This window comes from Talpa occidentalis, unplaced genomic scaffold (assembly GCF_014898055.3).
Source record: "Talpa occidentalis isolate TD23 unplaced genomic scaffold, MPIMG_talOcc4v2.1 talOcc4.9, whole genome shotgun sequence".
Taxonomy (NCBI): Eukaryota; Metazoa; Chordata; class Mammalia; order Eulipotyphla; family Talpidae; genus Talpa; species Talpa occidentalis.
In genome coordinates, this window is record NW_023605305.1 from 38,570,411 (window position 1) to 38,597,418 (window position 27,008).

The 27,008-nt window shown below is 38.4% G+C and overlaps 1 pseudogene; it reads left to right on the plus strand.

Moving 5' to 3' along the window:
* The first annotated feature begins 592 nt into the window (after positions 1-592).
* On the plus strand, positions 593-24,480 carry LOC119236198 (guanylate-binding protein 4-like; annotated as a pseudogene).
* Positions 24,481-27,008: the final 2,528 nt, after the last annotated feature.

Genomic DNA, 27,008 nt, shown 5'->3' on the forward strand with positions numbered 1-27,008 from the left:
ATCTTTACTTAGAAAGCAAAGAAAAGTTTACTTAGAGGAAAAAGAACAAGGGTGAAGAATCCAAGGCGGGAGCAAAAGATGCCTCTGAGGGCCCAGGTCTAGGAGATATTTTAAATTTTCTCCTCTATTCTAAAATCTCATCATCCTCAGCATCCTACTAAGTGATGGGCTTTCTCTCCCAGTGTCTATTCTCTGGGCAGATGAGCCCATTTTCCCGGCTCTTCTCTTGGAGTTTCTCCTTTAACCTCCCCTGTGCAAGGTCTTATTCTCTCAAGATTTACTGTCCTTGTTTATTTAGTCCTCCGGGATTTCTCACCCCATCTCTGGAGTATGTTTTGGTTGGCACCTCTTAGAATTTATTACCTTATCTCAGAAGCCTCTTTAACTCTCTTGAAGTCCCTGCCAGTTCTGTCCCTGAAGCTGCCTGCTTAACCCTAACTGGCCTTAGGACTCACCATTACACTCATGCCTGCTTCTCTGTATTTATCCTGGAGTCAAAGAAGCTAAGTCACATGTAAAGGAGGAAAACCCTGGAATTCAAAACCCAAGTGTGGTGGAACCTCACTTTTTCTCCCTCCTTATCACATGCCCCGCCTGGAAAAAAAAAAAAAAAGGAAACTGAAAATAAACTATCACGACCTATAAACAAGCACCTCCTTCCTTTCGGTTTCATTTCTCTGAAAGCAGAATTAATGTTAATGTCCATTAAGGGGGCTCAACAGTCTAACGTCTGGTTTGATCTTCAACTTAAAAAGAGAATCACTGCCTGAGTCCCAGGAAGGAGGAGAGGACCAAGGCAGCAAGGATAGCCGAGAAGTTGCTCCCTGGCTGCAGCGCCCACTCCCGGTAAGTTCCCCCCTGAACTTGGTCTTGTATATTTATTTTAACAACAAAGCAAATTCCCAAGTGCAAGGCCCACTCCAAAGGCAGCCAGAGGCAGCATAAGAGTCCAGACGTAGTGAGGGTGGGAGTGGGGTGTGGGAGTGGGGTGAAGTCAGGGTGGAGGGGTGAGGAGAGAGCAGCGGGGTGAGTAGGGGTGGAGGAACGGGGGTGGGGGTTGTTCCATTAGCTCAGTCTCTCCTTTTGGACTTGAAGCAGCTGTGAGGTGAAGGTGTCCTCACCCTGTCCTCAGGTGCCCTCCTTCTCCAGGATCCCATCCAGGCTGCCTCAGAGAGCCCTGCTTGGGAGGAGTGGATCCCTCAGAACCCCTCTCTGTGGAAACAGTGCTCGACCCATTTCTTAGTCCCACCCCCTCACAGAGGCACTGTGTGGGACTCCTGCTCCTCCATCTCCATCTTCTCCACCTCAGACATTTCCCGATTATGCTCTTCCCCCGCCTCAGTCCAACCTCCAGCACCACCCCAGTCAGGCATCAGAGAATGCTGTTGAACAGTCCTTAGAGAAACAGAGAGAAAAAAAAGCTTCTTCATTTACAATTGGAATCCTTAATGATTGACTACAGTTTATTTTTGTACTAGCAACATTTAATATTCTAAAGATACTACTAGACGGTGTTATATGGAATAATTCAACCTCACACTCACTAGTCCACTGTGAAAAATACCTGTAAGGTCTAATCACGTTTGTCTATCACTCGCTGTGTATACTGCAAGGTCCACACAAGAGCTGTTTCAGAACAGCCCGATACTTGCTGAGAAGACATGTTTTCGGGTATTTCTTTTTATCTGTCACTCCAGATGACTCTTGCGAACAGAAAATTTTGGAAATTATCCAACATGTGGCTCCATCTTATACAAGTGTTTCACAGGACTTGTTTGTTTGGAGTTTATAGCTGTGGGTGGGGTGTGGTGCCAGGGGTCCAGATCGGCTCGGTGGATTGTGGGAGAATCCAGAGACTGAGAGCTTAGAAGTAAAGCACAGTTTTATTCCAAGAGAGGGAAAAGCAGAATTAAATGACTGCAGAAGTGAGCAGCTGGGACATAGCTTTCACATTTGAGTTTCCTTTGCCTGTGGTTTCTTTATGCTCACTTAGCAAGAGCTGGGCTGGCAAATGCTAAGTATCTAAACTTTTTGTTAAAACTGTGACACAAGAAATACCACAGGTAGTTAGGGTGTTGATGGTTTTAATGGGGCAGCTTGCTCACAGGATGCTGCTGGTGTCTACAATACCAATAAGGGCAACTAGCTCACAGTACCCAGTTAAATTTAATTTAACCTCAACATCAGTATATTTGCTGTAAACTCAATTATCCCTTCCAATACTTTATTTTAAATTATTTTTTAAAATTGTGGTAATATTAGGATACCCCCACCATGAGTTATCACCACCATACTGCCCCCACTACCAAATCATGTGGATGACCAAGTCCACAACCATAGTTCACTGTGCTTCCTCCTTCCCTCTCTGTTCTTATGCCTCCCCCTCTGCTTTCCCTAAACTTTTAAAATATTCAACATAAGAAATAAAGTCTATCATCCTTCTGCATATAGCACAAAAGAAACAGACTCTCCATTCTGCTCACAATAACAATAGAAAAAGGAGAGAGGTTTTTTACAGAAAGCCTGTTAAATAAGTTGATGGTATTTTCTGACCAGATATTTTTGTATATCTTGTATTTCCTGGCAATTAGCAGCTCACTAAAGTAACCATACAGTTTTACACATTGTCTAACATACTCATTGTCGAATAGTACATTAATACTGGATTAAAAACATATTTAGTGCCTCTCTGTAAATAGCCTGTATAGTAATGAATCAGGAAGGAGTTATTGTTCTACCTATAACACTGATGAGAAACGGAAACTCACAGAGCATGCTCCTTTATCAAGGTCTCACAGACAAGAAGTGATTTGAACTCTGGGGATTGATCCCTGGCAGCCTGGCTCTAGCGTTTGTGCTCTGACACCCAGGACTCTGCTTCCTCTGGCCTGACTCACTCTCCCTCTAATGCACCCTCAGCTGTCACTGCTGGTCCTCTCCTGCCTGCTCCTCCTCCTCATGACAGGTGTCCTCCCCTACTTGCCGCCAGGAGAGAGGTGTCACTGTTGCAGTCCAAAGTCAATCCCTCATCTTCATTTAGAGAATCCTTCCTACTCAACTTTTTATCATTACTTGGTAGCATTTACTATGTACCAGCAATATTTGAAGAGCATTATAAAAATTATGAGACATTTGTCCACTAATAGAAAGTACAGTTTTCCAAAGAGTAACTGAGGCACAGTGACATTAATAATCTTTCCAGTGGTCACACAGCTAGGAAAAATGGGGACATGTGACTGTTTGTTTAGAATTTTCTTTGAGAACAGGAAGTGTTCAAAGCTCTTTTCTGCTCTCTGCTGATTCATGTGATCACCCCATCACTGTGATGAAAAGTTTCTGATTCATGTGATCACCCAATCACTGTTACAAAAAGTTGCCCAGATGTAGGACTGTGTCAGAGCTGGGCAGGTCCTAAATCACCTTGACCACAACCTCTCTACCTGTCACCCCATAAGTAAGAAATTTCAATCTGGCTACATTTATTAATTCCTGTACCCATTACAATCCTACCCAGAGTCCTCTATCTGGATAAGGTTGCACTTTAAGTGTGTTTCATCATAATTCCTGCACCCATAACTGTTTCCAGGTATTATGGTGATGTGTTTTGAGAGAGTTCCATTTTTCTCTGTTCTTTTGCTCAGGGTCACTCTTCTTCCCGCCTGTTCCTGCTGCCACACATTCACCAAACCTGTCCTCATCACCTTTGCTGATACATTTATTTTCTCATTCTAGGAAAGGGCTTCCATGACACACCCCATATCTCTTCAACCACCAATACCTCCTATGCCTATTACCTCATTATTTTCCTCTAGCATGTACTATATAATACGTGTGTTGCCATTTTGTTTCTTTGTTACTTGTCTATCTTTTCCCCCTGCCCCACCCCACACACTAGAATTGAGCTCCATGACCAAGTCCATAGTAGGTACTCAAAAAGTATTTCTGCATTAATGAGAAAAAATTGATCCTGGATGCTCCTTATCTCCACCTCCCTTTCTTTCTCCATTTACTCCCCAAATGTTAGTGTTTTACAACTTCATCATAAGCGCTTAGTTTTTATATTTTCGTTCCATTCACTTTATAGATCAAGTTTAAAGATTCATCAGCAATATAAAGTTTCATTAGGTCACTGCACCAATGTTGATGCAAGAGGCTATATGATGGTCTTTAGAAATACACACAAAATATACAAAATTGAGATATACATTCCGGAGAGCAGAAAGTGATATGTACATGGCTTGTGTAACCATGTGCTTTAACCTGCAGTGCTCTTGTTTTTTGGAGTTTTTCCTTTGGGTTACAGCTCACATGGCATCTAGATCCAACATGACAGCCCCCATCTGTCTAGTGGAAAATGAGAAACAGCAGCTGAGGGTAAATCGAGAAGCACTGAGGATTCTGGAGAAGATCTCGGAGCCTGTGGTGGTGGTGGCCATTGCAGGGCTGTATCGCACAGGGAAGTCCTACCTAATGAACCGCCTGGCAGGACAGAACTGTGGTGAGTGCTGTTCCGGGGCAGGGGACACATGCTGGACATCAGTGAGGACAGAGACTGATGTGGCACCTCCTTTAAGTTCATTTTAGGAAAAAATAGCACTTCCCACTGAAGAATACTAATTATCATTGCTACATTTATCACTTCAACCCATCTGCCCCAAATCTCCCTTTCCCAAACTTTAACAAATGATACCTCATTAATTTAATTTCAATTGCTCTTATCTGCTTAGTAGCTCAGGCTAGCAAGTATTCCCTTACTTGTTCCAACATAAATTTTGCCCTAAATTAGGTCATATCAAAAATTGCTCAATAGGACTTCATTTTAAAAATGGATGGATGAAGGACAGTTAGTAGAAACCCAGTATATTCCATATAAATGAGGATACATTAAAGCATTTTTGCATCATTTTATAGAAAAATTTGATCAGTTATATCCTTTTTTGTTCTCTATTTGTTGTTACCTAATGTGCAAGCTATAACATATAGAGAGGGTTGCATAAAACATATACAAATATGATAAATTTAGTAAATATAAACTGACCAGCTCTATAATCACTGTCCAGATAAAAATAAAACATCAACAAAATACTAGAGTTCATCAATGCTTATCATTTCATGGTGCATTCTCTCACTCTTCATTTTTATAATTAGTTTTATAATCTGCATATGTATTTCTCAGAAATAGCTTAAACTCTATATAAAGGGAATTATACTTCTGGTATTCCTGCTTCCATTGCTCAACAAGAAGTTTATAGTAAAGTCCTTAGAGTTTGTCATAGGTATATATTATTTATTTACCCAATTATACTACACTAGTGTCCAGAAACACCACAATTTATGTATCCAGTTGTTGTTGATGAACATTGGAATTATTCTAGTTTTTATGAATGGTGCTGTATTCTTGTATTTGTGTTTGTGATATTCCCAGAAGTAGAACTGTTGGTTCATAGAATATATATACTTTCAGCCATCCTAGATATTAACAGATAGCTTTTCAAACTTTATATGCAATTTATATGCTTATTAGATAACAGCAATTGAGAATTATGCACATCTTCAAAAAAAAAAAAACAACTGGGAAAAAAGGCTGTTTAACTATTGCTGATTTAGTGACTATTTATATGCATTATATAGTTATTGGTCTTCTACAGTTATTGGCCTCATTCTGTATAGTTTGAAATTATCCCCATATTTACCTACTACTAGCATTTCTTTCTTTTTCTTTTAAAAGATTTATTTATTTATGCATACAAGAACTGGAGTACAGGCCAGAATTTCAGGGGGTGAGAGGAATCACCAGAGACAGAGTGGGGAGCAAAACAGGCAGATTGACTGAAATACACTGCTGAGGGGAGCAGCGGGCGAGACAGGAGAGGTCTGCTGTGCCATGTGGGTAGCTCCCTGACCAGGGATCGAACTCGTGCTGCAGTAGTTGAGGATAGCTTCATAGTGTGGTGCTTAATCCCTTGTGCCACCAGGGAGGCCCTTCTAGCGTTTCTTATTTCAAGAATTCTATTCTAACTTGTTACCTCTTTTGGTACTTGCTATTTTTTAAGCTCCAAAAGAGGAGGGGTGTAGGTGGGAACAGAGCATGGAGGGACTGCACTATGGTGAGAACTATGGATGCCTTGATAGTTGTCGTGGTTAGTAACATACATCTGAAGAACTGTGTGAAATATAACCTCCAAATCATATGCGATATATGCCATGTTACCTCAACTAAAAAAAAACCCCAATTTCTAAAAATGTTTAAAATAAACTAGTTTACATAATTCACTAATGTGACATGTGAGTCAGTGATGGTGTGAGATGAACCAGGAATATAAACTCCTTCTTGAGAATTTCCTTAATAAGCTTGTCCTTGCTGAAACAGTAGCAATTTTCCTCTCAATCAGGGATCAATTATCTGCCCTTCTCTTTCTCTATTTGGTATTTTCTACTGTGCAAGCTATAACATATAGACAGGGTTGCATAAAACACACATATATAATAAATTTAGTCAATGTAACCTAAAAGCTACATATTACAAGTTTAACTAATGTAACCCATGGACATCCTGGACTATATATTACCTGATTATCTATTATCAGTAACACTTTATCCCCTTTCATTTCAGGTTTCCCTCTGGGCTCCACAGTGCAGTCTGAAACCAAGGGCATCTGGATGTGGTGTGTGCCCACCCCTCCAAGCCAAAGCACACCCTGGTCCTTCTGGACACTGAGGGCCTGGGGGATGTGGAAAAGGTAAGGCACAGAATCTTCTTTGCTCTCAATACCCTATTTATATTTCACTTTGTCACCTCAATTCAGTTTTATGACATGATATTTTGAACAATGAGGTTAAATTCTGTTTTGAATTTGTTTCCTTTAAAGATTAGTACTTTACTTATTAGGACTAGACCTTCTCATTTTTAACACTACATTGAATGATACTAGTCAAAAAGTGACCTGGTTGCTGAACTGAGGCTTTTGTGTTATGTTACTTAAGGAAGTACACTGTACTTAAGGAATTACAGTGTTAAGTACAGTGAAGGAAAGAAACACCCAGAGTCTAGTATTGGGAGAATAGAAATAAGGAGGTTATCAGTACTGGATACCATAGATATAAAAATGAAGAACAAAATGTAATGATTCAGGATATGGGAAACATCTGGAGGAAGCTAAACCTATGGGTCAATAGACATTTAAAAAAATTTTTTAAAGATTTATTTATTTTTATTTTTTAATTTAAATTTTATTTTTTATATTCAACATACAATTACAACCCCCTTATTTTGACCCCAAGCCCTCTTTTTCCCACCTCCCACCCACCATAGAATGTCTCTGGTTCATAGTTGTTTGTTGATTTTCATATTTTCTTTCTTATAGTTATTCTTTTTCCTGGTCCCTTATTTAAGTTTTCTAGATTCCTGCTATGAGTGAGACCATCCGGTATTTTCTTTTTCTTTCTGGCTTATTTCGCTGAGAATGATCCCTTCCAGCGCCATCCATGTTGCTGCAAATTGCATGTGTTTATCTTTTTTGAATGCTGAGTAATATTCCATGGTGTATATGTACCACATCTTCTTGATCCAGTCATCTATTTTGGGCATTTGGGTTGTTTCCAAAGCTTAGCTATTGTAAATAGTGCTGCTCTAAACATAGGGGTGAATGTTTCTGTGTCCTTTGGGTAAATAACTAGGAGTGGAATTGCTGGATCATATGGAAGCTCTATGTTTAGTAGGTCCAGAAATCTCCACACAGCTCTCCATAGTGGTTGGACCAGTTTGCACTCCCACCAACAGTGCAGGAGAGTTCCTTTTTCTCCACCACCTCGCCAAATTTGTTGTTGCTAGTTTTTTAATATGTGCCATTCTCACTGGTGTAAGATGGTATCTCATGGTAGTTTTGATTTGCATTTCCCTGATTACAAGTGATGTTGAACATTTTTTCATATGCCTGTTGGCCATTTGCATTTCCTCTTCAGAGAAGTTTCTTTTTATCTCTTCTGCCCATTTTTTGACTGGATTATTTTCTTTGTTGTTGTTGAGTCTCATCAGCTCTTTGCAGATTTTTGTGATCAGTCCTTTATCATTAGTGTGTGTGCAAAAATGTTAACCCAGTTGGTGGGGTTTCTCTTTGTTTTTGTTATTGTCTCTTTAGCTGTGCAGAAGCTCTTTAATTTGATGTACTCCCAGCTGTTTATCTTTGCCTTCACTATCACTGCTTTGGGTCATGTGTCTGTAAAGATGTCTTTGATGTGCATATCACGTAGTGTTTCGCCTATTCCTTCTATGTATTTTATGGTTTCAGGTCTTATGTCTAGTTCTTTAATCCATTTTGGTTTTTGTGCATGGTGTTAGGTAGTAGTCAAGCTTCATTCTGTTGCATGTAGCGACCCAGTTTCCCAGCACCATTTATTGAACAGACTTTCTTTGCTCCAATGCACATTCTTTGCTCCTTTGTCAAGATTAGTTGACCATAACTCTGTGGGTTTATTTCTGGATTTTCTATTCTATTCCATTGGTCTGTGTGTCTGTTCTTGTTCCAAACCATGCAGTTTTGATGATTATGGCTTTGTAGTATAGTTTGAAGAAGTCTGGGAGTGTGATGCATCCATTCCCTTCTTTTTTTTTTTTTCAGGAAAGCTTTGGCTATTCAAGGTTTTTGTTGATACCATTTGAATTTCATCAATAATTGTTCTATTTCTTCGAAGAATGACATTGACATTTTTATTGGAATAGCATTGAATCTGTGTATTGCTTTTGGTAGGATGGCCATTTTAATAATGTTTATTCTTCCAATCCATGAGCAAGGGATGTCTTTCCATTTCTTTGTGTCTTTTTCTATTTTCTTTTAAAAGTGTTTTATAATTTTCTTCGTATAGGTCCTTTACCTCTTTTGTTAGATTTATTCCCAAGTATTTGATTTTTTTTTTGTTTCGATAATTAAAGGGATGGTTTTTTTGATTTCTTCTTCTTCAGATTTATTGTGTATAGGAAGGCTACTGACTTTTGTGTGTTGATTTTGTATCCTGCCACTTTACTGAACTGAGTGATGAGTTGAATTAGTTTTTCTGTGGAGTTTTTGGGGTTCTCTATGTATATTATCATATCATCTGCAAATAGTGATAGTTTGACTTCTTCTTTTCCTATTTGGATTCCTTGTATGTCTTTCTCTTGTCTTATTGCTCTGGCTAGGACTTCCGGTATTATATTGAAAAGCAGTGGTGAGAGTGGACATCCTTGTCTTGTTCCAGATCTTAATGGAAATGCTTTCAGCTTTTCACCATTGAGAATGATACTGGCTGTTGGCTTGTCATATATGGCCTTTATGATGTTGAGGTATGTTCCTTGTATCCCGAGAATTTCAAGGGCTTTTATCATGAATGGGTGTTGCACTTTGTTGAAAGCTTTCTCGGCATCTATTGATATAATCATATTGTTTTTATATTTCTTTTTGTTGATATGTTGGATAACGTTGATTGATTTTCGGATGTTGAACCGTCCTTGTGTCCCTGGAATGAATCCTACTTGGTTGTGGTGATTATCTTATGGATACATTGTTGGATTCTGATAGCTAAAATTTTATTGAGGATTTTTGCATCAGTGTTCATTAGGGAGATTGGCCTGTAGTTTTCTTTTTTTGTGTTGTCCTTGTTCAGTTTTGGTATTAGTGTAATGTTGGCTTCGTAGAACGTGTTTGGTATTATCCCTTCCTTCTCAAATTTTTGGAAGAGTTTGTGAAGGATAGGCACTAATTCTTTTCTGAATGTTGGTAGAATTCATTTGTAAATCCATCAGGTCCTGGGCTTTTGTTTTTGGGGAGGTTTTTGATTACCATTTCAATTTCGCTGCTTGTAATTGGTCTGTTTAAGTGTTCTATTTCTTCTTTATCTAGCTTTGGGTGATAGAGTTGTAGGAATTTGTCCATCTCCTCTAGATTGTTGAACTTGTTTCCATATAACTGTTCATAGTAGTTACTGATTATTCTTTTGATTTCTGCTGTGTCCATTGTGATTTCTCCTCTTTCATTTATGATCCTGTTTATTTGTGCTTTCTCCTTTTTTCCCTTTGTGAGCCTGGCTAGGGTTTGTCTATTTTATTTATTTTTTTGAAGAACCAGCTCTTGGTTTCATTGATCTTTTGGATTGTTTTTTTAGTTTTGATCTCATTTATTTCTGCTTTGGTTTTTATTATTTCTTTTCTTCTACTGGTTTTGGTTTTTCTTTTTGTTGTTGTTGTTCTATTTCTATATCTCTGAGCTTCAAAATTAGGTTATTTCTTTGAATTCTTTCTTGTTTCTTGATGTGAGCCTCTATTGCTATATATTTTCCTCTTATTAGTGCTTTTGCTGCATCCCATACATTTAGGAAATTGGTGTCCTCCTTGTCATTCATTTCAAAGAATTTTTTAATTTCTTCTTTGATCTCCTCATTAGTCCAGTGGTCTTCCAGTTGTGTGGTCTTCAATCTCCATGAGGCAGGAGAGTTCTTTGCCTTCTTTTTATGTTTATTTGTAGTTTGATGCCTTCGTGGTTAGAAAAGATGGTTGGTATGATTTCAATCTTGGTGTATCTGTTGATGTTTGTCTTGTGTCCCAGTATGTGATCGATCCTGTAAGATGATGTTTGCACTTGAGAAAAATGTGTACTCAGATTTTTTTGGGGTTTAGTGTTCTATAGATGTCTGTTAAACCCAAGCACTCTAGATCCTTATTTAGAGTTTTAGTGTCTTTACTTATTTTTTGTCTCATTGATCTATCCATTGTTGATAGTGGTGTGTTGAAGTCTCCCACTACGTATGTGTTTTCTCTGATGTCTGTTTTCAAAGATGACAATAGTTGTCTGATACATTTTGATGCTCCTTTATTCGGTGAATATATGTTAGTGAGTGTTATTTCTTCTTGAAGTATTGTCCCCTTGATCATAATGTAGTGACCATTGGGGTCTCTTTTTACCTTTTTGATTTTGAAATCTGTTTTATCTGATATAAGTATAGCTGTTCCTGCTTTCCTTTTTGGTCCATTAGCTTGTAGGATTGTTTTCCATCCTTTAACTTTGAGGCTATTTTTATTTTTTGTAGCTAAATGTGTTTCCTGGAGACAAAAAAAGGTTGGGTTTTGTTTCTTAATCCAGTCTGCAACTCTGTGTCTTTCCATTGAAGAGTTTAGTCCATTTATATTTAGAGTTAATATTGATATGTTAGTATCTGTATTTGCCATTGTGTTTGTCTTTCCTTTGATTTGATTTGATTTTATTCTTTTAATAACTTTTTTTTTTGGCCTTCTTTCATTGTTATTTGTCCCTCTGAGGTTCTGGCTTTAGGACTCCTTGTAGTATTTTTTGGAGTGGGGGTTTAGTCGTAATGAAATTCCAGAGTTTTTATTTGTCTGGGAAGGTCCTTATTCTTTTTTCATAGAGGAAGGAGAGCTTTGCGGGATAGAGTATTTTTGGTTGGCATTTGTTTTCTTGGAGTCTATTGACTATGTCCCTCCACTCTCTCCTTGCCTGTAGTGTTTCTTTGTCGTGGAAGTTTGGTGTTCTTCTTGCTTCTTGTATATCAATTTTCAGCTCCTTCTTCACGTTGGGGAAGTTCTCTTCAATTATCTCCTTGAATATTTTCTCTGTTCCTACATATCTCTCCTCTCCTTCTGGGATTCCTATAACTCTTATATTTCCTTTCCTCATGGAGTCAGATAGTTCCCAAAGTCTTTCTTCGGTCTTTTTCCTTTGTACTTCTCTTTCCTTTTTTTGTTTGGTTCTTTTTACTTCTGTGTCTTCAAAGTACTTAAACGTTCTTCCATTTCATCTATTCTGCTTTCATTGCTTTTCCCAGAGTTTTTTAGCTCCTCCAATAATTCTTTGATCTCCTGCATTTCTTTTATTTCCCTCTTTAGGGACTCAATTTCATTCTTCTGATTGTTGATTATTTTTCCCTTATTATTGTTTTCCTTATGACTTCTGTCAGTTTTTTAATCATGGCAATTTTAAATTCTCTTTCTGGAAGGCTCAGAAGTTCTTCCAAGTTACTGTCATTGCAGTCTGGTGGGTGGTTTTCTTTTTGTGGTGTGCCTTTTTCCTGAGGAGTTGCTGGGTTGCGTGTAGTTTTTCTACTCCCTACTGCCTGTTTTCTAATTTGCTGTATGTCTTGGGACAGTGTGTTGCTGGTACGGGCCAGCATCTTTTTGGTTTGCTCTTTGTGGGGTTCAGGAACTGGCGGTCTAAATGAGTCAAATACTATTATGCCAGAAGTCTAATGAGGCAGTGGTACTTTGAGTATGTCAATTGTCACTGTCCCAGAATATTTCCTCCTTCTGTGTTTAATTACAAAGGTGTGTTTTGAAGTCCCACTAACTTCCCTGGAGGTGGGGCAGCTGGATTGCACTCTGGGTTCCAAATCACTGGATCCCTCTCTGGTTTCCAACTTCCTGTCAGGCTGGACCAGGCTTGTGGGGGCCTTCAGCTCACCTCTGACTGCACAGGGAACCTTTTCCCTCTGGTTCCACAGGGAGCCTTCTGCCAGTTTCAAGCAGTCTTTATTGAAGAAAGGTCCCTGTTCTAAAGTGGCTATGCAGAGACACACTCCCCTGCACACCCGGTCTGCCCTGGTGGTGGGTGCCCACTCCCCTCTGGGCTCAGACTGCTGGCCAGAAGGGGCCTGGTGTGGGTGAACTTCCCAGCTTACCTCTGGCTCCTCTGGGAGCCTTCTGCTGGTTTCAAGCAGTCTTTACTGAAGAACGGTCCCTATTCTAAAATGGCGATTCAGTGACAGGCACACTCTTCCACGCACCTGGTCTGCCCCGGCTGTGGGTGCCCGCTCCCCCTCTGGGCTCGGACTGCTGGTCAGAAGGGGCCTGGCTTGGGCGAACTTCCCACCTCACCACTGACTCCTCTGGGAACCTTCTGCCTGTTTCAAGCAATCGTTATTGAAGAAAGGTCCCTGTTCTATGGGGTGTTGGTGATTTTTTTTCCTGGTCGCTAGGTGGCACCAGAGATCTCTCCTAGTGTCCTTGGAGAGCTGGTTTTTTTTTTTACCCCGTGGGACAGGGGAACAGAGTGGGAGTGGTGGGGAAAGCCTCAACGGCTTTGGGGTGCTGTGTCTGCCTCGTGCCCCACCGTCTTGGGGATCCCACGCCCCAAATTTCGTGCCCCATGTCTCAGTTCCAAAGCCTGGACGCAGGCTGTAGCCCAGTTCAGTGTCCGCCCAAATGGCGCCTTTTGCACCTCACTCGCTCCCGTGTCCAGGCGCCTGGTTTCTGATTACTCAGTGAGGGACATTCACCTCAGTGAGGGCCTCCGCGCGTCTCCCCGTAAGCCTAGGTCGCAGGCGCGGGGACCTGGGCAGCCGTGATCCGCGTATCCTTTTCAAGCGCACCTCTTTTCTGCACAAGCATACTGGCTGGCCTGGGGCTGTGTGTAGGTCTCCAGGAGTCTCTGTTTTTCTCAATGGCACCTGGAGCCGTTCGCTCACCTCCGCGGCGAATCCTGCAGGGTTCTCCACAGCTCCAGTTCAAGGGGTGTTGTGGCTGAAATAGTTCCTTTCCACTCACAGTCCCGCTTGATGCGTAGTTTGTTCTTGTTGGTCGTCTCAGTTTGTTTTTTTTTCCTCCTTTCTGGTGGTCGGAGAGTGCCAACCCTGTGGGTGGGGGAGGGGAGCAGGGTTCTGCGCTTTCCTCCCTTCTAGTCCTCTTTTATGGCAACTTTCTCCTTCGGGTAGTTTGCTGTAGTTGCCCATTTATCTTCCGTGTCCCAGTTCTCACCGGGACCTGCTGCTTTTCCTCCCTATTAACTTTTTTTTAATGGGAGATCTTACTCGCAGCGTTTCCTCACCACCATGTTGATCTGCACCCCCAATAGACTGTTTTTAGTTAAGATGTGTGTAAGGGGTTTGGGAGTTGGGAATTAATGGGATTGAGAATAGGAACCATGAAAATAGGAGATCTTGAAATAGTCTATAAAAATAATCCCCAGAAAAGCTTCAGCTATGACAGGACTACTTATTAGGTTTTAGTACAATTCTCTGAGTTTTGAAGATGAATTCCTCACTGCTTATATAAAAACATGAATAGACCCATCAAAAATATGATAAATGGAATAATTGTGATGTTTTGTTTTTAGTCTGAGCTCCATACAATTTTTTTTTTTTCGTATTTATGTAAGTCAGATTTGGAATTGGAAGTAGCAACAGTGGCTCCTAGACTTCCATTTCTAACAAAAAAAGAGTGAGGATATAAATTTAGATATTCTGAATTTAAATATTTCAGCATAAAATACTCAATAATTACCTCAATATAAACTTACAATGATCTACTGATTCTGAAGACATTGTGGTTTCATAAACCTTCTTTGTATCTAATTGCATTTACCAATGTACCAAAACACATGGAATTGTTGTTAATAACATCAGAGCCATTGCTGTCCTTGCAACTTGCAGTGCATTTGAGAATTATCTGATTCTATGACAAGTCACACATAACAGTCCCAAATCCCACTACAGCATTTCATCTACTACCACACAAATAACCAACCACAGTCAAATAAAAACTTTGTAATACCTTATGTCTGCACTCCCACAATTCCAATTGTCTTTTATTGGTCCCTCTACCTCATGGTTCATTAATCTCCACAATTCTACATACTGTCAATGCTTAACCCATGCTGTTCCCAATGTAATGCTATCATAGTCTACTTAGACATGAACACTTCTTACTCTGGATTAACAGAATACATTTTCTAGTTTGTTGGAAGTCCCCTTTTGTCTTGAAAATGTGGTCATTATGGTTTCCTTTCCATACTGCCCTATATATCTGTTCTCCAGGAAGACACCTTCTTGAGGCAGGAATTTTATGTTCACATAAATAAATTCAGCATCTGATATTTTGTTGATATATAGTCAGAAGTGTTAACTTCATTTAATTGAAAAACTGTGTCCCAATAGAGCCAATGATTAAAAAAAATATTGCATAAGCATCATGCTTACTTCTATGTCTAGTCATTGTCTTAAATATCTGACACACACTAATAGTGTCATTCATTGCTGAAGTTAATTGCAAAAGTATCTCAGGCCATGAGAGGAAAAAATGTAAATTCCAAAATTGAGGTTTTCATTTAGGATTGATTTCAAAATTTATGATTTTTTACACCACTATTCAGCAACAATACAAATGATGTAGTAAGTGAGGAAATGATTGGTGAAAGAAGAGTAAGCTCTTACACCCCTTAATGTAATGACTTTCTAGGGTGACCCTAAGAATGACTCGTGGATCTTCACACTGGCTGTGCTTCTCAGCAGCATGTTTGTCTACAACAGCATTGGGACCATCAACCATCATGCCCTGGAGCAGCTGCAGTATCCTTCATGGAGCAAGACTACCTTGTATTATCAAGTGTGTGGAAATAGCAGTAACACTATTTTTTCTTTCCCGTAAGTCAGTTCTCCTGGAGAACTGAGAAAAGGGAGAGGAGGGCAAATAGAAATGTTTCTAAAAGTGGCTTGGGAGTGAGATCTGGAAGTTTTGTCGAAAGGCCCTTTTCTTTCCTTAGCTAAATTCCAGCTATGTGACTGAACTAGCAGACCTCATCAGGACAAAATCCTCTCCCAGCTCTGATGAAAAAAATGACTCAGCCGAGTTTGTGAGTTTCTTTCCAGACTTTGTTTGGGCTGTCCGTGATTTCACACTGGAGCTGGAGTTAGATGGTCACCCCATCACTGAAGATGAGTACCTGGAGAATGCCTTGAAGTTGATTAAAGGTATAGAGAATGTCCCGGTTGATGGAAGGTTCGGTGGAGGTAGGATGAACTATGCCGAGTCATTCAACAGTTGAGATGAATTCTTTACTTGACTTTGGATTGAAATTTATGATATTGGTTATTGGTATATGATTGGTGGGTATGGAGTCAATCATCCTGACTGGAAAAACAGCAGTGATCAGAGTTTAAGCCCAACAATGAAATTTAGAATCCATTATTGGACCAAATGATTTGAGAAAAATTGATACCTTGAAAGTTCATACTTATAATGAGTGCTCAAACTTTCTAAAGCCTACATATCTTTCTTACTTATTCAGTTTAAGTGTTCCTCCACTTCTATTTAGAGAATAAATGTCCATTATATTAGAAATAGGTAAATCCAAAAGCACAATGATATAAAATTACCAAACTTTTGAAATATATTTCATGCAGTTTATTTTATTAGCTTACATAGTTACATATAAAATAGTTTTATACACTTGAAGTTTCCCAAAAAGCATTGATCTAGCCCTCCAGTGAGACAGTCCAAACCTTTCCTTTTTGGTTTCTCATAACAACACTCTCTTTATTCTGTAGCTTCACACCTTGTGTAGTAACATTAATGTAAGTATTCATTACTAAGGTTATACGTAGCAGAGATGATACTATACGATACGTAAAATCAATATCCATTTTGATTTACTTAATCACTCATTCTTTCAACAAATATTTATTTGATAGTTGATACATATCCAGAATCCCTCTGGATGACATTATCAAGTTCAATATAATATGACATAGAGAACTGGTGAGGCCTCCAAATTGCAAGGCTTAACCTTAGTCTTTGGTGCTGTCTGCTAACAGAAATTCTATACCTATCCCTTGTTATTCAATGAGTATTTATTTGTACAGTTCTGATTTTATAATGGTTTTCTCTCCTGTTTATCAAATGTCCCTTACATGACATTTTCCCAGTTATATAGCACATACCTTAACGATGCCCATACTTTACTTTAGAAACAATATCTCAAGGCTAACAAGTATCAGAAAAATATTTCTGAAAACTTTTGCATTAAACCATCATTCAACAAACATGTGATAAAAACTCAATCACTGCATAGCATCAAGTACTAAAGAAAATGCTCATAAGTTTATTCAGTTGGGATGGAGACCTCCCTCCCAACTTCATTCTTGGTTCTGTATGAAGGAAAGATTCTCCATCCATTCTCTGGATGGATCCCTGGAATGAAAGTCTTCAGCCCCCAGCTTGAAAGCATCATTCACTGATTATTCTTTTTCTACTTATGAAGGTGAAATTCCCAAAATGCAAAATTCCAACCTGCCTAGAGAGTGTATCAGGAAGTTCTTTCCAAAACGGAAGTGCTTTGTCTTTGACCGACCTACAAGTGACAAAAAGCTGTTACACCACTTGGAGAAAGTGTTGGAAAATCAACTGGATTTGAATTTCCAAGAGCAATCCCGAAAATTCTGTTCCTATATCTTCACACATGCAGAAGCCAAGACCCTAAGGCAGGGGATCACTGTGACTGGAAATGGTGAGTCTATTGTCACAACATGTCTCTGTAGCTCAGTGTGTGTGATGAAACATTGCTCCTTAGGCTTGTTGGCACTTTTGAGTCTTGTTCTATGTAGAGTAAGGCAGATGTTAATGTTACACATAGAAATGCATGTTCCTTCATTAAAATATCTGTGGGAAAGTGTTTATTGAGCTCTCCTTTGTCTCATGAAACTAACACAGTAACCACATAAGCACTGGCTGCTGTTAAGAATAGAAATCTGCATGCAGATGAGTTGATGTGAAAGTGTTTATTGGTGAGGAGACACAAATGTTCTGTGAATTTACAGCAGTTAGGAAATAAATAAGTGGACATGAGGCTCTGAAAGCTCATTGAGTGTTTGAGAAACTGTTTAAATATGATCTTACCTCTTGAGCTGGATCATGGATAGGCCACCTGGGCAGAAACACCGTATCTTGTGTTCAGATGGACATGTGCCTGAGGGAGGAGTGTGGCACTGGCCTGAAATTCATAATGATTTTTTTTAATAAGGGTGCCCTTATTTTCATATGGAAAGAGTGCCAATAAATTATGTACTTCACTTAGCTGGAAAATAAGCTCTTTTTCATTTTATTTCTGTGGCTAAACTTTTCCTGAAAATCTTTGACTATGTAGGTTGATATAGGTTGATATCATTGACTTATGATTGGAAAATGATGAATTAGAAAACTGTAATGGAGAGAGTAAAAGATACAAAGTGACATCATAGGGTATTGATTCATTGAAGATAAAAGAAGAGAATACAATGATGAGGACAAGGTTGAAGTGAAGCAAAGATGAAAATGAAGTTGTTTCAATGAACTTTTTTTGATTTGGTCTCCAAATGTAGTAAATTCCTTTTATTCCATAAATATCATGACATTCAGGGTTGGGGACTCTAGTTGAGACCTACGTGGATGCCATCAACAGTGGAAATATACCTTGTTTGGAGAATGCAGTGACAACTCTGGCCCAGCTTAAGAACGCAGAGGCTGTACAGAAGGCAGCCGACCACTACAGACAGCAGATGGCCCAGAAAGTGCGGTTCCCCACAGACACACTCCAGGAGATGTTAGACTTGCATGCAGCTTGTGAGAAGGAGGCCATTGCAGTCTTCATGGAGCATTCCTTCAAGGATGACAAGCGGGAGTTCCAGAAAATGCTTATGGTAATAAATCTTAGCCTTCATTTGCCCTTTTTTTTTTGTTTCCAGAATGATGTCTAGATTCACCCTGCTCAGCCCTATGGTTCGTGTGCTCTCATTGAAGAACGAACTTGATACAATCCTTCCTTTTTCTAAAAGATTGTGTCTTTTTTTTCCTATTATAACAAAACTGGTTACCATGAGCTTAACATCAAAAAGATTGTATCAGCACTTCGCTCATGTAGAAGTAAAAGGCAAGTTTCAAATGGGGTTATTTACCATATGGAGGCCCTGGGAACCAACCCTCTTTTTTTAATCTACCAAGAGCACATGCCATCCTCCTTGTGTTTATAAATTTTACATGACTACCTTCTCTGCCCCAACCTACAGAAAATGCTTTTTAAGGATTTAAATGATTAGGTAATGACCATGTGGTACTCTCTTTCTCTTAAAATCCACTATCTTTACATATCCTACTAACAGGATTAATATTCACAGTCCCAGAGAACATGCAGGGTGTGCACATCAGAGAGGAGACTATTGGGGGTCAAATTAGTTCCTCTTAGCAAGGGCACCTTTACTCTCAAAGTTTGCTACTCACTTTCCCTCTGACCATTCGGCCAATCACAAATATCACTTCGTTCATATAGAAGAGGGGATTGAAATTATAACTAGACAAACAAGTTTTGTTCCTAATATTTATGCACACAAGCACTCACTGAAAGAACGTATGAGAGATTCAGAACTCTGTTCAGATACCACTTAACACACTAATGAGCAGTTGATATGCTATGTATATTATGTGTATCAAACCACTCCAAGTAGAGAAGAAAGTCTACTTCCCGTCATCCAATAACTTCCATTATTCATTGTTGATGGATGGAGCATTGTTAATTCCACAATCTAAAATGAGCCATTGATAATACTATATTGCATATTTAAAGTGCTGGGGGATAGATCATAAAAGATTTCAGTAAAAGGAAAAAATTCACAACTATGTAAGATGAAAAATGTTAACTAGAGTTATGTTGTGAACATCATGCAATGTTGGCAAATATCAAATTATTAAGTTGAAAAATGAAACTAATAAAATATTTTATATCAACTAAGAAAATAATTGGTATTGGCAGTTCATGACTTCCAACCCCATCATTTCAGAGACAATGACCTCAGCCCATAGGAAATGAGGGACTTTGAACAAGTTATGAAGAGAATTGATCAGACCCGGGGCTAATACGTCTCCTGACTCCTGGTCATTTCGTGTTTCATCCACTCTTAGGTCACAAGATTCCTTCTTCCAGAAGGATCCCTGATGGACGTTACCTCCTAACAACTTCTTTTTTTTTTTTGGATTTCTCCATTTTCCACTGGCAGGAAACCACAGAGAAAGAGAAGGAGAATTTCTTGCTGCAGAATGAAGATGCATCTCTCAAATATTGCCAGGCTGAGCTTAGGAAGATTTCAGAGTCCTTGAAGGAGAGCATTTCCAGAGGAAGATTCTCTGTGCCTGGAGGACACAGTCTCTACTTAGAAGCAAAGAACAAAATTGAGCAGGACTATGAGCTGGTGCCCAGGAAAGGAGTTAAGGTGAGGAAAAGCCAGAGCTGAGAAGAGCAAAATGGAGTGGTAGGGTCTAAGACTATAGCATTATTTGCATAGATAAAGGAAAATAGAGAGGTAGCTCATTGTAGCTTTTATATCCATATTATTTAGATTTTCTTCAATAAAATGCAAATATTTCTTCCCAAATACAAGATTTATTATCAGGAATCTAGATGAGAAAGACCATTCCTTTCACTTAGCAAACAGTGTAACTCTTTTTGAGCTGCATATGGAAAATATATAATGAAAGAAACAAAAAATGTTCTCAAGAAGTTTAGTCTTTCCAGAAAGGGACAAATACATAGTCCATAGTTGAGATAATGGTTATCACAAAGGTGTACACTGAGGGGATGATAATAGTGATTTTCGTGATGGTGACTGATGAATGACATATTTAGAGCACTCACTTCCTAAATCCAGATCTGGATTATCAGCTGAATCTTTTGATAATGTGAATTAGCTACTACTTCCAATGAACTAAGCATCCCATTACAAAATTCAGAAAAGGAATGCACTGAGAAGTTAATAGCTTGCCTGTAAATACACAGTCATCAAGTGGTGGAACTAATAGGGAAGCTCTAGTACCTGAAAGCCATTCAAATTTCAGAATGAACTTTAGGAAACTCCCCCGGAAGAAGAGGTAGGAGCTACATGTTTTAGTGTCAAAAAATGCTATCTCACAAAGAAAGCATGCACAAGCATCCCATCAGCAGGGAAAAAATGCACAGACACTACAAACAATTGACACGTTGTTTTTGTAGAACAGGATGTAAATATGGTTGTCTTTGACCTGGGAGAGGTGTGGGCGGCATGCTTGAAAGAAGAAATAAGGGGGTTGCAATTGCATGGGGAATATAAAAATAAAATTTAAAAAATAATGAAAAAAAAATAAATTGTGAGCTGCTCTAGCTGGTGTTTACTTTGTGGCAGTGAAAGAAAAGAACCAGTGTGGATCTTCAAATGGATGAAGAATTTACAGGATATTATTTATAGTTTCACTGAACAATACTTTCCCTAATAAGCGAACAGTCTGCCTGACTAAGCCTTTCTCTCTGTTATTTCCTCAGGCAAAGGAGGTCCTCCAGAGCTTCCTGAAGTCACAGGCACCAATAGAGGAATCCATCCTGCAGGCAGACAAAGCCCTAACTGATGGGGAGAAGGCCATAGCAGGTATGGGGCAGAGAGGGAAGGTCCTGCAGTGCACTGACACAGGTGAAAGCAAAACTTTCCTGAAACAACCAGCATCCTCTATTTCTATGGGGAAAATGATACCTGTGAAATAAACCAGATGTGTGTTGTTGCTCCTGCAACCAACAGTGCCTTCCCATCACATTCTGACACATTCTCCAAGTGTGACTACTAGGTGGTTTTAGAGATTTCCCTGATATTTTATAGACTATTAATATATATAGAATATATGGTAATATACTACGGAACTATTAAAGTCTATTAGCTCAGAAGGGTGCAGCTCTGCATTACTGTTATTTTCTTCCCCTGCAAAAACCATTGTGGAACAGCTGAGTGGGCCAAGAAGGAGGCAGCTGAGCAGGAACAGGAGCTCCTAAAAAAGAGAGAGAAGGAACAACAGGAAATAATAGAGGCTCAAGAGAAAACTTTCAAGGAAAACATTGAACAGCTGAAAGAGAAGATGGAGAGAGAAAAAGAAGAACAACTTAGAGAGCAGGAAAAGATGCTGGATCATAAGCTGAAGGTATGTCTTCATGGCCTGAGCAGTGACTGAGGGCATAACTATGATTCCTCAGTAGGAAGAGAACAAAAAATTGAACTAAAATCATGGCCTAGAAGTAAATCCAAGACACATTTATTACCTGAAATATCAAATAAACCTGGATCGTGTGAAGCCTTAAATGTATAAGATTCAACACCTCCAGTGGCATTTCATTTTGCAGAATACACAAAAACACATGTTGTTTAGATTATTATAAGATCAGATTCTGATCCCAAAGTCAATAGGACAGTAGTCTTAGAGCCCTTAATGATACATAAAACCACAAAGAAACATGAAATAGATCCATTTGGTCTTGAAAGTATCAGATTCATGGTTGATATAAAATAGGAGATGCTGAAAACACTAAAATTGGGTCAATTATATTCCAAATTGCCAAATTCATTTCCTAGAGATAAGAATCTATAGAATGTGCATGAATAAGCCAGGAGGGCATTCTTAGAAGCATTCTTTGTCTCCAACCTGGAATGCATTAACTGTGTTCTATAGAGAGCCAGCACTTCCCATTATTTGTTATGTCTGTTCTCATACCACCTCAGTGGAATCAAGAGATACTCAGAATTACATCTATATCCCCCTCCAAAGTGCACTCATAGGATTTGAACACATTGCTGGCATAGTGGTCAGGCCTGGCTCAGCCCCAACACATCCCACTGCAGTGATTGCTTTCAGGGGTCATAGGGAGATACAAACCATGGATACTTCCACTTTGCAGGTCCAAACATAGGGATATATTTTACAAACTCATCAAAAAGCACCTATGGTAGTCGGAAGTAGCAGGACATACTTAGCTGCTGAAATTGTTAAATAGAAAATACTGATAATTGGGTATTTTTAACAGGAGACTCTCTTCTTTTTTACAGATGCAAGAAGAACTACTTACTGAAGGATTCCAAAAGAAATATGAGGAGATGAAAAAAGAGGCAAATAATCTGAGAGAAGCTATTCAAGAAACTAGATCCAAAGGAATCCTTGATGGCCTCCTTGATGCTTGTAGTATATTGACTGCAGTAGTGCCCGGGCCTTTTAAGGTCATTGCTGCAGGCGTGTCTGCTTTGGGCACATTTATGAAATCTTGGTTGAAAAGAAAAAAGTTATTACCATAGTATATCAGGGGTTGACATCTTTAAAACAACATTCGTTTTGACTGAATTAATATAAGTTAATGGAAAACAAAATAGAATATAATGACTCAATAAGAGAAATGTTTCCCTCAAATGAAAAAGACAAATAATAAGATGAAGAAATCATCTGTAACCTACAGTATGGGCATGGAGATAATGTCTGTAAGCTATAATGAGATTATATCATCGGTGAGGAATTATTAGGAAAAAATTAAACTTTACAGATTATTAAAGATAGTCAAAGTAAAATTAGGAGTTGACTGTATCATCTGTCGAATATCACCTGGACAACTTTTCATAGTAGACCAGATTGGCACATTGGGAAACTGGCAGAGTCTCATATTTGCAGTAAGAGTGCAAATGGTAAAAATATGTATCTCAAAAATTGAAACGAAAACCTGTTGATTCAGCAAGTCTATATTGACCTTATAGATTTTATTTATCCAATTTGAAATAAGATAAATAGTAATGTATTTGTTGCAAGATTTTTGTAACTTTAAAAGATGAAACAACTTTAAAGTCCGTCTGTGAGATATTGGTAGGGTAACTCTCAGTACATACTTTAAAAAGAAGACTCTATAGTCACTAACATGAAAAAGTAAAGTTAAATTTTACTGATTTTAATTAATTTAAACACAAGTAGATGCAATTTCTAACATGTGACCAGAATCAATAATCATGGATGGGGAGTTCCCACAGCAGGAGGAATAGATGCTATGCTAGGAGTTCTGCTTAAGTCAGTTCCACAGAACACTCTAGTTACTACAGTAGGAAACAAAAAGTACAGATGAAAATCCTAATTTTAGCCTCTCAAAAAGCCTTGAAATTTTAGCCTCTCAAAAAGCCTAACCTATTTTCAGAATTAAGTCCTAAGATGTTGGCTGAAATGGTTCCCAAAGTCCAGCACCACAATTTCAAGATGGTAAATTTCCAGGAAAATTTTGTTGAAAGAAAACCCAACATGTAGGAATTCATTCCAGCTGTCTAGAGCTTAAAACTCTTGGGTTAGAATGAAATGCTTGTCATTCCATAAACTGAACCTATTCTCTTGACTCAGCCTGTGCACACAGGACCCAAATTTCCTTAAACAGTGGTCTTCCTCATTCCCTACCCTCTATTTCCTGCCCTGTTCCTCCTCACCATTTCCCAACTGCCTGAGATGGGATAAAGTGTCTTCCTGTACTAACTTTGAACTATGTTGGCTCTCCTATGGTGTCCTAACTAATTACGATTTAATATCCAATTTAAACATTTTTGTTTGGATGGTTCGAACTTAATTTTGATGACTTGTTGGCGTGAAATTGTTTTCAAAGTTGGACCTTTGGACTTTCTTAATCGCATGGACATTTGTCAGCAAAAGTGTCATGCTGCTGAGTGATTATCGACTGGGACATACAAAGAAGTACATCAGTATTAACATAACATAAGACAATGCTGGCAAAATTGTTGTCCTATCAATATGATATGCAGATGATGCTTTCATCATTAAAATTGTGAAATTGAGATGCCCTGTTTACAGCTATCTTCCTTACCTCATCATGAAAGGATATTGGATGGTTTTTGTTATCATTTATTTAACTGTTACTACCTGTCCAGCAAACAAGCACCATGTATTCCACAAGTATGTGTGAATAAATATATGGGCGACTACTGTTTGGACAGGGTCTCAAAGTACCATTTCCTTTTTATATTGGCTGCTCTCTGGGGTTCTCAAAATAAAGAACTCAACTTTATGAATTCATGAAGAAGAGACTCAGAGGTAGTAAGGGCATGAACGCCCTGCTGAATATGTCACCCTGTTTCTCTGAGAAACAGGTTTGGGTTCCTCAAGTTTCTTCTCCATGAAATTGCCTCGCCATGAACAACAGACCCTGGCTTATAGAACAATTATGGTGATTAAAATTATAAAGCAAATACTTCTATCACCCAAACCTCTATTCCCACCACAATACCTCTGTCTCACAAGGTTCTGCTGAAATAGAATACTCTTTTGATTTAAGTAACAATTTAAGAAAAAATTGTCTCCTATCAGATCTTAGAGGAAAAAACTTCATTCTTCACCTTGAATTTGACGTTAGTTGTGGCTTATATGGCCTTACTATATTGAAGCATATCCCTTGTATTCTCATCTTTTGAGATTTTTAAATCATAAATGGATGCTTAATCTTGCCAGAACTTTTCTTGCATCTATTGCTATGATCCACCATGAACATATATTGGAAATCCCCTGTAAGAACACCATATTTTCTATATCAAATACAATGCTGTAAGTAAAGAAGTTAGAGATAGTGATGAACATTGTAGTGTTCAGTTCACAGCTGGTTTCTTATCTCCATTTATACTGAAGGGTAAGAGTCAACTCACACTCACTTCTTATCTTGCATAACTATGTATTCCCTTTCAAGGTATAAATTTTTCCATCTGAAAGGGGAAAACGTAATAGGGAAAATTTATGTACATTAAAGTGAACTATAAATGTTTCCCAAAGTGTTCACTATACTAAACAGTTATTTGTTATTGATGTTTTACTGACATGCAAATTTTGAAAAAAAACCTCTATTTCACAATATATGAACTCAAAGATTTTCTCTTATTTGCCCTTACATTATACACAATCCACAAAAACAGATTCAGCTATGCCTGGAGACAACTTCTCGGTACCTTACACATAAACAATACACATCATTCAGGAACATAAGCAGCTGATTTCTTAGCATTAATCCTATTTCAAAGCAGCACTGCTCTACTTTTTCTTTCAGTTACACTAATAATAACCTTGAAAAGCTTCCAATTGGTCTGCAAAAATAAGCTAAAGCATTTTCATGAACTGTAGAGCTAACATGTTTTTAAAACGATGTGATGAATTTGAAGAAATTTGTTATAGAAAATGTGGGTAAGCTAGATGAAAATATCTCTTTAACTTCACTATGCACTTTTAAATATGTGATTACTAAATTAACAAATGAATCAAATGTTCACTTAGGCATTTATTCTAATACACTTCAAAAGTTTATATATTCAAATGATCAGAATGGAAGGTTTCTCTCATATACTAATCACTGTATGTTTAGTGACATCATCCCATTGAGCCTGTTCTCTGTGCCAAGCTCTGTTCTAGGTGCTGGGGAAGCATCTGTGGACACGGAGGTCCCTGCTCTCATATACATGAATTTCAGGTACTCATGAGGAAAAAATACAAAATATCAAGGTGATATAGTGGAGAATAACAGAGGTTTCCGGACAGACCTCAATGAGTAGATGCCATTTTGCTGAGATTATTTGGAAGAATTTCAAACTAATACAAAGTAGCATCAGCTTCAACAAAACCACTCATTACTATTTTTATTTCCTCCACGCCTTTCCCTCTCCAATTACGTAATAGTTAATTCCATATACTTTCATCCAAAGGTATCAGCATCATAAAGTTTCATCCAAAAATATTTCAGATGTCTTTAACAGTAAGAACTTGCCTCAAGTAAATAACCACAACATTATCAACTACAAAAACTAATTTCATAGAAACACCAAAAATCAAGATAGTGTTCAATTATCCCTCGCTGTCTCTTTTCCCTAAAAGAAAATGTTTAAGAGAAGTTTAGGTTTACAATAAAATAGAGAGGAAGGAAGGTAGAGAGATTCTCATAAAATCGCTGCTCTCAGACATGCATGGTCTTCCCTGTTTTTAACATTATTAACCAAAATAGTATCTTGTTTAAAAGAACTAGGCTGCACATCGTAATCACCCAAAGTCCACTGTTTACTTAAAGGTTTGCTTTTGATGTTACACATTCAGTGGGTTTGGTCAAATGTATGATAACATGTATTCTTCATCACAAAACCATAGAGAATATTTTTATTGGTTTCTTTCACTTATTAATATGTGTTTAAGCCTCCTTTATGTCTTTTCAAAGGTTGATAGCTCATTACTCTTTAGCACTGAATATTCTTCCAATGTTAGGATCTAGCAAAGTTGATCTATTCATTCATCTACCAAAGAATGTCTTGGTTGCATTCAAGTTTTGTCAGCTATGAAGAAAATGAGTTTTGTATTTTATATTATTTGCCAAAAGGAGCAAATATGGACCCTCTGTGGAGCTCTATGGATGCTCATTTCAGGAAAATAAGCCAGT